Source organism: Meleagris gallopavo, chromosome 1 (assembly GCF_905368555.1).
Source record: "Meleagris gallopavo chromosome 1, MGAL_WU_HG_1.1, whole genome shotgun sequence".
NCBI lineage: Eukaryota > Metazoa > Chordata > Aves > Galliformes > Phasianidae > Meleagris > Meleagris gallopavo.
Window position 1 is genome coordinate 175,463,531 of NC_139404.1, and position 6,000 is coordinate 175,469,530.

Sequence of the window (6,000 nt, forward strand, 5' to 3'; positions counted from 1 at the left end):
TTGTCCTTGGAGATGTCCAAGAAACATTTAGACATTGTACTGAGGGATATGGTTTAGTGGAAAATACTGGTGATAGGTGGACAGTTGGACTGGATGATCTTAGAAGCCTTTTCCAAACTTCATGATTCTAAGGATGAATGTCCCATGAGAATCATTAATATGATCTTTCTCTTTAGATAAAAAAGTGGGTTTGGCTGGTACCAAGACATGTTTTCTAAGATGTTTTCTAAAGACTGAAAATTTCTTTCTAAAGAAGTGGCTTCAAACCCAGTGTCAGCTCACATAACACTGACAGGGTGGAAGGCTTTCTCTATACTTCCACAGCGGCTGCTCCCATGCATTTTTTCAAAACTGCCTAAAACCTTCCTTCTCAAATGATTTTGGGGAGTTTGCTTTTAACAGTGGAGTGGGAGATTCCAGCAATACATATTTAATCAGACAGGTTTTTCCATTTCAGTTCTCTTTTGTTGTTTAATTCAAATATCTGCAGATTTGTGAAAATGGTACTAGGAAAATATTGGGTACAATTTGTTTGCATGCCTGTATTTCTCTGTGAAAAATATGGGGTTCTTTGAATCTTGTAGCAAAAACCTTCCTGTAAAATTTCATATCCCAGAGAAAATCTGTATTTAAAAGAATCAAGCAAGAGAAATAGTACTGTTCTATGAATTTTCACATCATCATTCACAAATAATTAAGCAAAGTAAATTACACTCATTCACAGATAAACTTTATTTTGGAAAAATTGCCGGATATTTATTTAAAGAATTTCTTTGTTTCTGAAATAAAAAAAATTTCTGACTTTAGCACTCTTAATCATAAGTAATGTTGGTGGGTTGTTTTTTATTTTATTTTATTTTTGGGGGGGGAGAGGGGTGTATGCACTCAAAATTGTCCTATTCTAAAAAAAAAAAAATATATATCACTTTTCTACTACACAGAAGAATATGTTATTATCAGTATTTTTTATTATACTATTCTGTAGACCAACTCTCATAAACCTATCGAAGACAGCTTGTGTTTATTTTCTACAGGACTAATATTATGAAGTTTTTAGAACTGTTAATAACAAATGTTCACAAAAGGAAGTACTGGCTGCACAACCACAAATAAATAATTTATTTGGTATTTGTGTATAATTTACATATGCTGCAGTTCAAAAAAACTAATTCTCCAATTTCAGAAGCTGATACTTGCGTGACTTAAATCAACAGCACTATTGACAAATATATTAATTTGGAACATCATAGTTTGCCTCTTCACTGGAGTGGAAAAAAAGATAATTAGATGTTCAGTATTGTTCTGTTAAATCTCAGCCACCACATATGAGCAGAAAACAGGTAAATTTAAGACCAAATTTAATACAATGGAAATTTATAAGGAAACTTTTGATTGCTAAGACTTTCAAGGACATACACCCCTAAGAGACAATTGGTTTTTACTAGTGTTTGTAATTTTTCCCTACTGTTTCATAAATTTGTACAAACATTGCCATTGCATGACCTTTAGAATTTATGTAAAACATCTCAGTTAAGCAGGTCTGTAATATGGTATGTTATTTCCTATTGTTTGCTGATTAAATCCACCTACCATAAATAACTGTCAGAAAACAAGAAGTCAAACTAGTACTTATATTACATTGGTAATTTTCATCAGATTTGTGAACAGCATTTTAATTACAAATAATAGACATTATATGATTGCAATGCACAGTCTCCACACAATGACCTAACAGCCATAAGGAGGTATTTGATTGTTCAATGAAAAACTATTGCATTAAAAAGAACTTCTAAACTGGAAACATCAAGAACACTTTATTTTCTTGAAAACTACAGCATTTGTAAGAAAAACCTAGACAGCTGAAGTACAAACTACTGCTTTGGGTTTTACAGTAGTTGGTAACAGATGGTAACAACTGTATTTACGCACTCATATAGCATCTATAAAATGAAACACTGTTGTTTTAAAAATAGGCTACAACAGCATAATCAGAGAATCTTTATTACAAATTCATTGATAAATGGGAAGACATTCTTAAAAAAAATCCCTGGTCCAACCTGCTAGATATTTATTGCTTTCTTAATAGCTTAGTTGACAGGTATATTTGTAAATCTGAATATGACACCAGCCTAGGAGAGCTACAAGTTAGAAATGGGAAAGGAGATTTGAATTCAGAATAATCATACTGAATTGAAAACATGATCTAGAGAAACTGAGATGCAGCTAACCAATGTAAGTTTAGCTAAGAATGATCAACTGAGAAAATACAGGAAGGGAAATAGTATTCAGCCATTGTTCAGAACTGAATTTTGGTGGTGAGAATTACCAAGAGAGTGAAAAGTGGCTGGCAACAGCATACTCTTGCATAAAAGACAACACATTGGATTTCTAAGTCCGGCCTTGAGTACGAACTAATACTTTCACCTGACTTGTTGGTATGGCCACAACTCCATTTTCACACATGGTGCTCTACTTAAAGACTATGAACTCAAATAGTTCAGCAGGAAATGTTATCTCCCAGAGGTCTAGAAAAGATAATCTAAAAGTAAAACTGAGCACATCAGGAGTTCTTTAGCTAAGAGGAGACTGGCTGGATTAACAAGTGAAGAGAGGGCAAAACACAGAGAACAGGCATGCCAACTAGAATCATAGAATCAGATTGAAAAAGACCTTAAAGATCAAGTCCATCCATGACCTAACCATCCTACCCTAACTAACAACCCTCCGCTAAATCATGTCCCTGAGCACCACATCCAAACAGTTTTTAAACACAGCCAGGGATGGTGACTCAATCACCTCCTTGGGGAGCCTATTCCAGTGCTTAAGAGCTCACTGGGCTATCTGCAGGAATGTTGTCTGGTTGTGGCTGTCAAAAGGAATCCTTTCCCAAGAGCTGACTGTGGTGTTCAATTTCTACAGATCTGTGGTATGTACTCCTCAAAGCCCAGCTGCTGAACTCATAGCTAAAACAGAACATTCTCTCACTGGTATTTCAGTTCTTAACAGCCTCTTCCTCCTACAGAAACACTGTTCTCACTGAACTAATTTCATCACTATTTACCGAATCCAACACACCTGACAGGCTTACCAATGAAGTAACAAACTTCTTAAACTGGTTTAAGAGAAGTCTCCAAGAGAAGACTTTAGAGTATAGCAGTAAGAAGTTTGGAAAGAGACCCACCACAAAAAAATTACAAGTGCAAATATAGTCTTCAGGTAAATGCAAATTCCTCCATGTCCAGGTATACATTTTACCTTGCATCCTCAAGGTACGTATTATTTTCAGAAGCTGGTAACTTAGTTTTTATGGAAAAAAATCACCATCCAAAAAAAAGCCCGGATTCCTGACCTACTGCTCTTTCCCAAACTTCCCACATTCCAATACCTTAATAGCATGCTATGTTCCTTCCTCACTTCACCTGTCGATTTTCAGTGCTTAAAGCTTCACATACTGTCAAAAAACACTAGTCTGGCACACAGAAATGTTTAAGCTCACAACTTCTAACATGACCTCAGCTTCTAAACAGCAACAATTACATGCCATTTGAACATGTTATCCGAAAGGTTATCAGCAAATGAAGCATTTTCTTCACTATGATATAAAAAGGCAAAATTGCACACTCCACCTCTGAGCAGCTTAAGCACTACTGCATCAACAGTACGTTTTTAGAGTTTAACTGAGACAACCAATATGAAGAAAATTAATCAAATACCTGTTTACAGAATTGAGCACTAAATCCACAGGAATGCAATGTTAATACTGCAGTCAAAATCTGAAATTAGATCTTATATCACTACATAATTCCTCATCCTAACACTCAGTTACACTCAAGCCATCATTTTACAAGCAATGCATTTACTTTAACAAAAGCGCATTGAAAAGTTACTCGGTGACAGTTCAGAATGACATCCTTTAATGCACCACACGTGCCTGCTGCTATGCAAACCAAGCTTTAACTGTCATACTGTCAAGAAAAATGATAACTCCCAAGTTGTATCTATCTTTTTAAGGAAGTAAGAGCTACAGAATATCTGACAATAGAAAATTGTTTCACACATTTAAGAAATTCTGCCACTTGCATGAGAACTCAGGGAGAAGTTATGTTTGAAGCTAACAATGAAAAAAAACACCAAAAGGCATCACAAAACGCAGAAAGGTGGAAAGCATTTCAAGTTCTACCTATGCTCATAGTTCTTTCACTTATTCAAACTTCTCTAGTTTAATACAATATAAAAGTCCATTAATGAAAGAACTGAGCATACGTGCAGTAGCCCCAAAGCTGTGTTGGGTCATGGAGCTTTTTAGGGAAAATAACTGTGCTTATTAAAAACTACCGTCAATCTGAAAATCATCAAAAATGTATTGCCTTATGCATAACCATTGGGATTACCTGCAGTAACAGATGAACAATGCTCAAGCGGTTCTACTTTTGATCTCCTAAATTTGGTCCAAAACTCATTATATTATAATCTAGTGAAATTAAGCTCATTACATTTGATTACTGCCTTTGGCTTTTGCAACAAACACTGTGGCATTACACTGGCACAGTGTAATGTGGAGATTTGGAAGTAAAACATTCCCTGCTACAGCTGATACAATCCTTGAGGCAGATTCTCCCTGATTCTCTCCAGTTTAACCCATGGAGTATTTGCAGAACAATCGTGAGAAGGGGGACCATCTCACTTCTGAAATGGGAAATCTTTTCACCCTCAGGGCATTTTGCAGTGCACACTACTTTGGGCTGGTAAGAAAGCAGGTTTCTGAAAGTATTGATGCTTTCTATTTCTTGCTTTAAAGTGATCCAGTGTCAGTTTTTCAGCTTGTAGCAAAGGCACCCAGGTTCTGTGGGGCGCTCTGCTCACCTCCTATTCTTTAAATGATTTTAGAAGAAATATAGAAAAAAATCTCAGTGCCTCTGATACAAACTATGAGCAAAGGCGAGCAAGGCACCACTGTGGAACACTTGGAGTGCGATTTATCCTCGCACTGTGTTAATTAAAATCCACATATTTGTTGGAAGTTTACGCTGAACCCACAAAGGTCCCGTCAGAAAGCCCTCGGCAGAACGGGATTCAGAAGAAACAGCGTATTTGGGGCTATGCCATACAGCCCAACAAACGCACCGAACTCTCCTGCGCACCGCTACGCACTACTTTGTTGTCGGCTGTCCTAAGCACAGCGAGGCTGGCAGGGGGAATCAGCAGAGCCGGCAGGCGGTGCCAATGCTGCCAGCTCGGTCCCCCCGCACCCCTTCCTTTCCCTTCCCCCCGCCCGCAGCGCACAGCAGCACGAGCCGCTCGAGCCGCCGCCGCCGCATCGCCCCGCACCCTTCCGGACTGCGCCCGCGGGTCGCCCCGCCGCTCACCCGGGGAGCTGCAGGCAACTTTCCGGACGGGCCGGGATGGAGCGAGGCGAGCAGTTACCTGATGTCCCCGCTCGGCTTCAGGGCAGGGCAGAGTCCCCGCAGTCCGCCGCATGCCCGAGAGGCTGCCGAATGCCCCGGGACGCGAGTCCTCATCCAGCCTCCTCGTCCCGGCGGGCGCTGGGCGGGCGCCGCGCTCGCAGCCTCGGCAGTGCCGCGGGGAGGGAAGGAGGCGCGGAGGCGGGAGGAGAGGAGGCCGAGCGGGAGGCGGGAGCCGGCTGTCCCCGCCCGCCTCCCCACGCCGCCGGGGGGACGGGCGGCAGCGGGGAGAGGCGTCGCCACAGCTGCCGCCCTTCCCGCCGACAGTTCCGAGCTCCAACAGCGCTCGGTCTGCACGTAACCCGGTCCTGCGCGGCGACAGCAGCTCGGCGGCGGGGAGGGCACGGAGCAGCCGGCGCCCCTGGAGGGCGCTCCTGTCCCGCCGGGAACTGAGGTGTGGGGCCGGGAGCGTGAGGTCGTGCGACTCGGTGGGAGGGCAAGTGCGGGGCAGAGTGAGAATTTGGGAGCCGCTTTCCTGGAAGACTCAACTATAGGATCATAGACTGTCCCGAGTTGGAAGGGACCCTCAAGGAACATG

At 41.5% G+C, this 6,000-nt stretch overlaps 1 protein-coding gene across 6 annotated transcripts in view; it reads right to left on the reverse strand.

The window, feature by feature from the left end:
- The window catches only part of SGCG (sarcoglycan gamma), a 132,933-nt gene extending 127,292 nt beyond the window's left edge, over positions 1–5,641 (reverse strand). The window contains exon 1 of one of the 6 annotated variants that reach the window (XM_085216168.1): positions 5,425–5,641. The gene's annotated coding sequence lies outside the window, so the exon portion shown is untranslated. Of the gene's footprint in view, positions 1–5,366 lie in introns of all 6 variants that reach the window. The other 5 variants (XM_085216167.1, XM_085216163.1, XM_085216164.1 and 2 more) reach the window with 5 other exon arrangements.
- Positions 5,642–6,000: the final 359 nt, after the last annotated feature.